At 36.6% G+C, this 11,516-nt stretch overlaps 1 non-coding gene across 1 annotated transcript; it reads left to right on the forward strand.

Moving 5' to 3' along the window:
* Positions 1 to 775: 775 nt before the first annotated feature.
* On the forward strand, positions 776 to 975 carry LOC114009676 (U2 spliceosomal RNA). The gene has a single exon (XR_003551055.1). It is a non-coding gene; the product is annotated as a U2 spliceosomal RNA (small nuclear RNA).
* Positions 976 to 11,516: the final 10,541 nt, after the last annotated feature.

Genomic DNA, 11,516 nt, shown 5'->3' on the forward strand with positions numbered 1-11,516 from the left:
GTGATTTGTAACTCACACTAGTATTTTGCATCTGTTGTAATGTGATGCCTAGATCCAACTTCAATTTTAACATCTTGTTTCATGTATATTCTTTTTTTGTCCACACAAATGTGAGAGTGATTTTTGAAATATAGTGTCAAAAGAGGTGGATTATAAAGTGTAGCACAGGCTTTGAAAATAGAGTACTAAAGTTATTAGATTTATGACTTTAGAAAAGTAACTTGGCTTAATGACTCTTAACTTCATGCTCAATAAAATAGATAACAGTAGTACGTACCTCATAGGGTTATTACCATAAGAGATCACATATATAAAGAAAAATAATACAATATTTGTCTTGTGGTGTGGTGTTCAGTAAGTTTATTATTATAGGTGATTGGAAAAAATCATTATTATTATTAATTTTTTAAAAATTTTATTTCTTCCATGGGAGAGAAAGAAAGAGACAGCATCCCCAGCTAAGTCCTAACATGGCAATCCATCCTCAGACTCAGCCAGCTCTGGATCATGGACACTCAGCTGCCCAGCATATCCAGGGAGATTTCTGGCTATGAACTTAGAACTTTCCTGTATAGACTAACCTTACAGAACACTGTATTTTACTACTGCACTATCACCAGGCCTCATATCATTATTAATTTCTACATTAAACCATTAACTAAACTAAAAAAATTAAAAATAAACCAAGTAACATAAAATTATTTTTTCAAGATACTATATTAAGGTCTTTAAAAGCAGAAGATCCCCTTGAGAATTCTTCAGTGCACTAGCTCATATCACTTCTTTGCCTTTTGGCAAAGATCAAGTGTAGTATCATAGCACTAGCTCACAAAGTTCTCTGCCTAGATTTAAAGGATAAACTAGCTGATAGTAGGTATTCAATTAATACTGAGTTCATTTAATGATTAGGTCATTGGGAAAGTCATGATGTATTTTTCTGTGCAAAAATGCGTCATGACTTTCCTGACAACCCAATAAATAATTCTTTAGCTATTAGGTAACTTCAAAAACATATCAAACCATTATGTTCTAGTGTTTTAGTCTTGTGAGGCTGTTATAACAAATTACCACAAACTTGCTGGTTTAAAATAACAAATGTATTCTACTGCTGATTTGGAGGCTACAACTCTGAAATCCGGAAGAACCATAGTTTATCAGAGGCAATAAGCAAATCAGACTGCTTGATTTTATTTTTCTGCACTGATGGCCTTGGCCAGAGGTCTTTGGCTTTTTATACCTCTTACAGAACAAAGAACACAGACTTTCTGACAGCCATTTTTTCCTCTTTATTTTTTGCCTGTATTTGAAAGTATATTTAATTTATAAATGTTGAGTTAGAGAAGTGTCTGTCAATGGCAGAGGCTGCCCCATAGCCAAATTCCACATGGCCAACCATGTGGTTCAAATCTCAGACCCACTGGCTTGAAAAACATGCCTGCGTGTGTGCATGCACACCCCATATCGGGACAGAATGGAGACATGGAGGACAAGAGGTTACAGTGTGACCATACCCCACTGTGGAGTGCTTTCTCTCCCTCTTTCTTCTCTCTCTCTCTCTGGTAAACTCACACACCCTCTGGAAATTGAAGGAAAAAAAAAGAAAAGAAAAAATGTCAGGGCTGATTTTAGCTTTTGAAAAAATGCCAGTTAATAAAAAGTTTTCCCTTATTTTCTCATATTTAAAGATATACATGATATGTATGTAAATTATTCCAAAATATAGAATAGCAACATACTTTTTGCAAATTTATGAAGATGTATCTGAATTATAGCTGTTACTTTTTTACAGCCTGACATCTGTAGTCAATTACCTGTATTGAAACTACATAAAGCCATATCCTTCTGCCTTTTCACTTTACCTGTGAATAACTTTACATTCTTTTGTTTTAAAAAGACATGTACAAGGAATCCTACTTCAGGGTATTTTGCTCTGAGCCCCAACATTGCAAACGTATTCTTTTTTTTTTGGAGAGGTTTTTGCTATAGGGCGCGTGCGCTCGCCAGACAGACAGAAAGAGACATAGAGACAGAAAGCGAGAAGTCACCCCCCAGGGGGGATGGTCATGCCGCAATCCCTTCTCCTCCATTCTCCTCTTGGGATCTTGGGCACGCACACATACACGCCCGGTGTGAGTTCTAAGCCACCGGGTCTGGGACGCGAACTGCAGTCGACTACGTGGGAGTCCAGCGACCCAGCCATTATGCCAACTGCTGGTTCCCCAAACGTATTCTAATATTGTAACATGGCTTTGGAAATTTGACTGCACTACCTTAAAAATAAGATTTCTAAATGTATGAAATGTTTATGCAAATACCTATATACTTTTTTTTTTTGGAGAGGATTTGCTATAGGGCGCATGCACTCACCAGAAAAACAGAGAGAGACAGAGAAACAGAAAGCAAGAAATCCCCCCCCTGCCAGGGGGTATGGCCACACCACAATCCCTTCTCCTCCATTCTCCTCTCGGGATCTTGGGCACACACGCACACATGCCTGGCATGAGTTTAAGCCACCGGTTCTGGGACTTGGACCACGGTCGACTACATGGGAGTCCAGTGACATAGCCATTACACCAACTGCTGGTCCTATATACATTTTTTATATTTCTATCAGAATATACAATAATATAGGTAAATTTTGAAGTTTAAAATTCAATTGATCAATGTCAATCTTAAATTTTAAGTGGAGTATGGACTACTTTATCCTAAACTATTGTCAAAGAGATAAGAATGCTTGCCTTTTTAACCTTATTTTTTGATTTAAAGGAAAAAAGATTAGTATTCTCAATGCTAAATGAAAATCTATAGCACTACGAGAATATAGTACTGGCTAAAAGAGACATCTTGCAGTTCATGATCATTGAGTTTCTGCTCATTAAATGTGTGACCTTGGGAAAGTAACTTAACCTCAATGTCATCATCTGAAAAATAGGGTTTGTGATAATGATATGTAAATTATATATATTTTTTTTTTCTGGATTGACTAAGATATTACACACACAGGGCTTAAAACAGTGTCTGACAAATACAAAAAAAAAACTAACAAGTATTAGTTATTATGCATTATATTGAAATTCGTTTTTAATTTCTTGATATGCCTCTTCTTCTGGACTGAGTGTAGTTAGGACAGAAAGACTTTATTCCTTTTCTTTTTCATTTTGACTTTAGCAATTAGCATGATTTCTATTCTTAAATGCTTGAATAAATGACTCATTGACTGAATGAATAAATTGTTGGCTGAATTAACTATAAAGTACATGAGAGGCATATGAATTCAATTTCTTTAGGATATTTTTACTTCTAGTTTTATATGGGAAATAGGACTCACATATTGCTGAGCCAAATAAATTAGAACATAGAATGCTCTTTTTATAATGAATCTAAAAGTGTTAAATTATGGGTTTTAGTTCTTTACATTTCCATGAAGCTTTTGTAGATATTATTAAAAGGTTGCTTAGCTAGGTTGTTAAATATTTGCTTTAATTTTAGACAACAATTAGCTAGAAGAAAAGTTTGTGCTATTGAAATATTGTTTTTCTATACACATTTTCTATATTACAACTCTCTGAGGGACAAGTGACAGAAATATAACCAGAAATAGGTCAAAATAAATATACTGACTTTGGACATGTGTACTCCTAGTGTCATTGTCTTCAGACAGAGTTGAATCCAGAAACTCAATGGGTGTAAGTTGTACTTAGTTTTTTCTTACTCTCTTCTCTCCTTTTTCTTTCCACATCTCTGCCTGCCTCTGTCTCTGTATCTCTTTTTTTGAGAGTTTTTTTTGCTATAGGGCACGTGCGCTCGCCAGACAGAGAGAGACAGAGAGACAGAAAGCGAGAAATCACCCCCCCCAGGGGGGATGGCCATGCCGCAATCCCTTCTCCTCCATTCTCCTCTCGGGATCTTGGGAACGCACGCACACGCGCCTGGCATGAGTTTTAAGCCACGGGGCCCAGTACGCGAACCGTGGTCGACTACATGGGAGTCCAGCGACATAGCCATTACGCTAACTGCTGCTCCCTGTCTCTATATCTCCTAATTGTTCTTTTGCTATGTCCCTGTTGATTTCTTCTCAATCAGACTCTTTCCTTTTGGTGACTAAAATGACCACTGGTAGCTTTAGGCTCACATGACCGTTGGTGCCCACGTTTCACAAAGATTTTCATTTGGTCTAGCTTTGATCACTTACTTTGATTGCATGTCTAGGACTAAATCAACCATAGTGGCCAAGGAGAAGTAGTTGTCTAATTGGGTCATATGCCTACCCCTGGGAGCCAGGATAGTCAGTCCACCTGAGCCACTTGAAAGAAGAACTGTAACCTGTTCATTAAGCATATGCTGGATAGATACACACACTGATTTCAAGCACACACTCATATGCTTAAATATCACATCCATGTTAATGATCTGAGGAGAAAAATTGGACAAGTCCTTTTTATAAAAGGCAGCTTGGCATACTGGAAAGATAAAAAGCAGATTTTACTTTTAAAAAAGATTTATTCCATGAATGAGACAAAAAGAGAGAGTAACAGAGAGACAGCACCCCCAACAGGGTCCTGATGCTGTAATTCACCCCAAATCATGGGTATATACATGCTCAGTGTACTCAGGGAGGACTCCAGATACAAACAGTCCTGTGTGGGTCAGCCTCACAGAGTGTCACATTTACCACTGCACCACCATTGAACTCATCGTTTTGACTCTTCTACATTTTGGCTATTTGTTGTCAGCCAAGTTACATTTCCTTTCTAAGCACTGATTCTTTGACTATAAACTTTGTATATTATATAAGATTGTGATGGCAATCTATAATATTTAAAGATGAACCTAATCTAGTACTTAACACTACTAGTAGATATTCTGTATGTACTAGATATATGATTACTCACCCTTAGTCAAAATGACTTTTAAGATTCAGAAACGAGAACTCAAAAATGGGAAAGGCAGGCCAGCCCCATACCACAATGGTTAAGGGCTGTGAACTGTGGTAGGCCATGTGGGAATCCAGCGCCTTTACCACTATGCTACCTACTGACCCCACTTTGATCATTGTTTTTTAAATGATAGCTTTAGGATAAACTTTCTGAAACATAAAATTAATCAGAGCTAATCTTGAGGACCACAAGAAGTCATTCACTGAAATACATTATTTTTAAGAATTTACTATGCTCCAGGACTCTTCTAGGCACTGGAAATTAAATTGTAAATGAAAAATACAAGGCTTTTGTTCACATATATCTTAGTTTTAGTGAGGAAAGACAGTAAATGAATCATTAACAAGAAAATATCTGATGATACAAGTGATAGTGTCACATTTTCCCCAGTTTTAATTCCATATTCAAGTAAGAATACCTAGAAAATTATAGCTAGATGTAATTGGAAAAGAGAAGTCAAGAATGTAACTTTTTTTTTTGAGAGAGAGAGAGAGAGAGATTCTCTCACTGGAGAGACAGAATGTGAAAAATCACCCCCACCCCTGCCCCAGAGGGGATGGCCACAACACAATCACTTCTCTTCCATTCTCTTGGGATTTGGGGTACACACATACACATTTGCCACTGGGTCTGGGACTTGAAACACTGTTGTCTACATGGGAGTCTAGCGATGTAACCATAATGCCATCTGCTGCTTGCTTGCTTGCGTTCGTTCTTTCTTTCTTTCTTTCTTTCTTTCTTTCTTTCTTTCTTTCTTTCTTTCTTTCTTTCTCTTTCTCTCCCTTTCTTTCTTAGAGGAGGATGTAATTTGATTTTGAGGAGAAATCATTCAACAAGTACATTTGAATGTGGCCATTAGTGACACATTTGTGCAGCATCCCTCTCACCATCATCTTCAGCCACAACAAAAGATGGACATTAAGTGTAGAAAAAGGCAAACAGCACAATATGAAACCTAACTTGGTTGATTTTCTAATTACTTGTCAGTTTTTACATTGTACACATGACTTAGGCTAGTATCACCTGAATTGTCTAATTATGCTAACACACAGCTTAAAATAATGGTGGTAATAATATGTTTCTCTTTAAGTTCAAGTAAACATCATTAAATTAAACACAAAGCAAGTGGAATATACAATGACAAAAAAGCAGTATAATAGGGCACCATCACTAGGTCACAGTTCCTACTGTTAACAGAGAATGAAGACTTTTTTTTTTTCCTGGAATAGAATTTCAAGTAGAGAAAGACAGCTTAGTCTAATTACTTCTGGAGGTCTGTCTCATCACTATCTGGTGGAGAGGACAATTCCTAAACCGTCTGCTGACAAGTATTAATTACTTGTGTACTCAAAGCAATGTACTTGTTGATTTCTTTCACATATTTCTTTTTTAAATTGAAAACAACTTTAACTATATGCGGACAGTCTCAGGGCCAGCAAGTGGCATGGTTAAGGCCACTGTCAACTGTGGTCTAAGTCCTAGATCCAGTGACTTGAAAATCATGCTTGGTGTATGTGTGTGTGCCCACAATCCTGAGTGGAGAATAGAGGAGAAGGGATTGCAGCGTGGCCATCTCCCTGGAAGGTGATTTCTCACTTTCCCTCTATCTCTCTCCAGTGAGTGCATGTGCCCTGTGGCAAAAACCTAAATAAACAAACATAAAACAACAAAAACACAGAAAAGCAATCTCATTGGAAAAATCTGGAAAACTGCCAAATTTTTAATGATGGTTTTCTCCCACGGTAGGATTTCATACTTTTACTTTCTTCCTATTTATTTTCCATATATCTTCCCAGTGAGTCTCACAGGGAGAATATGAGATATCATGTAGCTCATGAGTAAATAAGGCAGGGACTGAGAAGTGGTAAAATTATAATATTTCCCCCCTTTTTTTTCTAGCACAGGTATCTCCCTTTCTTAGGGCTAACGTAGGTGAGCTTTTTTCTTTTTCTCCAAAACTTGATGGGACTATATTCTATACATGTATTTATCACCTATCATGCTGCAAAATTCAGCACATAGTAGAAACAAAGGAAAAGTGCAGGAGAGGTTGTGGTGAAAAGGGAGCCCTCCTGCACTATCGGTGGAAATGCAAATTAGTACAGCCACTCTGGACAGTATGGAGGTTCCTCAAAAATTTCCAAGCAGAACTACTATATGACCTAGTAATCCTACTCGTTGGTATTTGCCAAAAGGACAGGAAATCTCTCAGTTAAAAGGCACTTGATGTCCATGTTTACTGCACCATTGTTCACAATTGCTAAGACATGGAATCAACCCAAGTGTCCAACAACTGATGACTGGATTAAAAAAATATATGGCACATATGCACTATGCAATACTATTCAGTCATAAAGAACAGTGAGACTCCGTCATTCCATACAAAGTAGATGAATATAGATTTACTACTAAGTGAAGTAAGCTAGGCTATGAAAGACAAACACTAAGTGTCCCTACTCAATATATACCAAATGTCTGTACTCTATGGCACAAATTGAAAGATTTGAGGACTTGAAAATAGAGAGGACAAGTGTAGATACCAGAGACTGTAGGTGGGTAGGTGGGATAAGCTCAGGAAAAAAAGCATTTAACAGACACAAGAATGTCAGGTTCTTTGTTGTAAACAATGTATATGGTAATATGTTTTATTCTATTATCACAGCACATGCATGCTTTGAAAAACCATGTTTTATACCATACTTATGTACAACAACTTGAACCAGCCTGATGGCATGGGTGGTTAAGGCTGTGGATTCCACATGGCTGACTGTGTGGTTCAAATCCTAGAGCTAATGGATTGAAAAACACAATGGGCACATGTGCATGCATAACCAAAATCTTGGGCAGAGAAGGGAGAAGGGATTGTCATGTGGCTATCTTCTGTTGAGGGTGATCTCTCATTTTCCCTTTCTCTTTCTTTGTCTCTCTCTGGCAAGTGCATGTGCCATATAGCAAAATCTAATAAAGAACTGAAAAAAGTATAAAAACTAAGTGTAAATAAGAAATTATAAAATGCAACTTAGAAAAAAGAGACTCAAGAAATAAAACACTTTATTGATTTTGTAAAATGCCTAATTTCCTGAGTATGTAATAGCATTATCTGTTAGAGATATGGTTAAAAGCATTCTATTATCAATTTCAGGGTAGTCAATTTGATGATACTCTTTAAAAAAAAGATTAACATGGGACCAGCAGTTAGTGTAATGGCTATGTTGCTGGACTCCCACGTAGTCAACTGTGGTTCGTGTCCCGGACCCGGTAGCTTAAAACTCACACTGGGCGCGTGTGCGTGCATGCCCAAGATCCCGAGAGGAGAATGGAGGAGAAGGGATTGCGACGTGGCCATCCCCTCTGGGGGGTGATTTCTCGCTTTCTGTCTCTCTGTCTCTCTGTCTTTCTGGCGAGAGTACGCGCCCTATAGCGAAAAACCTCTGCAAAAAAAAAAAATAGATTAACTTATATTGTTTTATAGACAACCTATTTATTTGTGTATGTGTGTCTCTGTGTGTATAATATTTATTTAATTAATAGTTAAACTTTCCAAAAAAGAACATTCATGACAAACTTTTAATTCAGCTCCCATTTTTCTTGCCCCACATTAGTCTCACACACGTGTAGGTCGGAAAACAAGAGCAAGGGAGGAATTCTGCATTACGGACACATCAAAAATAGGTTAATGCAAATGAACAAGATGCCAAGTACAGTAAGAAAATTGACATTTATTAACACACTCTGCATGAAGATATTTTCAAAGCTTTGTCATGCATGTGAAAATATTCCATTTTATGCTCATGTTTTCATTATTCAATGGCGCACAACGGCATGCATTAGTTTCTTACTTTCTATTGTTCCCAAATGCTAGTTGTAACTCTCCTCAGAAAATTTCACTGATGTGGGATTTCACTTAGTCTTTTGCAATTGGCCTGATCATTTTCTTTCAACTAGAGCAGTAATTCAGTGTAAATGACTAAGACTAAATAGAAGTAGAAAATTATGTATCTTTGAAATTTAAAAAATCACAGCTAATTATTGATTACAGTCACTTTTTTGCTATACTGAAGTCCATATTTTCAGCTATAGGATGATATTTCATAATAACAAAAATGAAATATAATTTCTGTCCACAGAAAAGAGATATTTCCCAAGTCTCAATCACATATTCATTCATCTAGCTATTCATTTTGCATAGATATTTGCCTTGATTCAGTTTCCTTATTTTAAAGTATTTATGATTGGTATGTATTTTTCATTAGACAAGTAATACACAAATCCATTCCTATTATAAAAAGAAAGTGAAATATAAAACACACACAGAGAGCATCTTTGTTCTCTTTGCTTATATTTTACTCTCCAACTTCTGTAGAACTAGCCATGTTTTAAGGATATGACAAAACCAATCAGATATTATTACTGATACTTTATGGATTGTTTTATACATCATTTTTTTATGCACCTTGGAGGTGTTGCCATGCAAAAGGTTATCCCTCATCAGTACATTAGACTAACTCATTCTTTTTAACCAATAACATGTATTTTACACTTAGACTACATTTTATTAAATCATTTCATATAGGTAGGTATTTAGGATTATCTAAACGTTTCACCATTAGAAAAGTGCTTTGCTTATAATCCATGATTATGCCTCATTGTACACAGAAGCAACTATTTCTCTGGGATAGACACTAAGAAGTGGAACTGATAGTCAGAGGGTACAGGCATCATTAATTTTAATAGATGCTGCCAAATTGCTCTCCAAATGTCAGTACCAATTTATTTTCCCACCAGAAAGATATAAGAGTTCACAGGCCCCCTATCTTTTAGAAGTATGGAGAAGAAAAGATTCTATTGAAATGTTTTAATATGTAGTTCTTTGATTTCTAGAGAGTACCGGTTTGCATATGCTTACTGGCTATTTGTTTTCTTTTCTTAAAAATAAGTGTTGATAATTATCGACCATTTTTGTATTTTTTTATTTTTCATTGATTTGTATCTAATTGTAAAGTATTCATTTTAATCTATTGTGAATTTTGGACATTGCAGACATTAGAGTGTGTTGTTTTTTGTTTGTTTTTACTTTGGTTAGGTTGTTCTAATTTGAAAATAATTTAGGTCAAATGTGTCAATTTTGTTTTTTCTTTTTTTTCCTTCCCTTGTTGCATGTTATTTTTTAAAGTTTTCTCTCCCCCAGCACCACAATCTAAATTCTGGTATAATTATAGCTAATTTTTAAAAGCAATTTGGTCCACAATCCACCTAGGATTTTTTTTTTTTTTGAGAGGTTTTTGCTATAGGGCACATGCACTCACCAGACAGACAGAGAGAGACATAGAGACAGAAAGCGAGAAATCACCCCCCAGGGGGGAAAGTTATGCTGCAATCCCTTCTCCTCCATTCTCATCTCAGGATCTTGCCTCTCGGGATCTTGGGCACGCACGCACACGTGCCCGACGTGAGTTCTAAGCCACCGGGTCGGGGATGCAAACCACAATCGACTACGTGGGAATCCAGCAACATAGCCATTACGCTAACTGCTGGTTCCCAACCTAGGATTTGTTTTGTGAATAGTCTATATTAGAAATTGGTCCATATATGGATATGTGTGTGTGTATATATATGCATGCATAATATATGAGTTTCTTTGAATTATCAAATCAAATTACAGATCAAAGTATAGAATACTTTTAACTCAGTTACCTAGGTAATTTGTATATGTATATACACACCCCCCCACACACATACACACATATGTATATGTAATTATAAAATATAGAAAATATGTACATGTTTGTGGAGTACAATGCAATTTTTGGATACAAGAATATTATGTATAGTGATTATGAGTTTTAATTAGATCACTGCGATTATGCTGGGCCCACCTACATAAACCTGGATAATCTTTCCATCTCAAGGTCCTTCATTTAGTCCATCAACAATGTCCCTTTTTTCATGTAAGGTAACACATCCACAAATTTGGGGGATTAGGACGTGAACATCTTTAGGAGGCCATTATTCTTCTCTCTACAGTGCCCATCTCTGGTCCAACTCACTTGTAGGAGTGTGTATGGAGGAGAGTAAAGTGGTAGGAGTTGGGAGGACATTTGGTTGCCTTTAGTTGAGCTTGAACTTGTGCACTCAAGTGTGGCAGCTTCTCTTAAAAGGGAATGCAGCTAAGCAGACACCATAAAAGATACTTCTAGCATCACCCTGAATTAAAAGAGTGTATATATCAAACGACATGAAAAATTAAATGATTTATATTGGGTTGTTGAAAAAGTCATGACACATCTTTGGATAGAAAAACATGCCATGACTTTTCTGACCCTCCCAATATTTTGTAAAGCAGGTAGAACAACGTCAGAGCAGAGTAGGCATTATGTATGTATGTATACTTGTGAAATAAGGTTGAAAAATAAGGTTCACAAGGAAGGCAGTTTTGAGCAGGCAATTATCTGTAAGCCAGATTTATCCTCTTTACCCAAAAAGCTGATGGATTTTGTGAAATACTTTCCTCAGGTTATACTGAACTCTTAATTGTTGTCTGTCAGGAGAAAATAGACCTTGACAAATTTGTCCAGTGGT

This window comes from Tupaia chinensis, unplaced genomic scaffold, assembly GCF_000334495.1.
Source record: "Tupaia chinensis unplaced genomic scaffold, TupChi_1.0 Scaffold000600_1, whole genome shotgun sequence".
Lineage (NCBI taxonomy): Eukaryota > Metazoa > Chordata > Mammalia > Scandentia > Tupaiidae > Tupaia > Tupaia belangeri.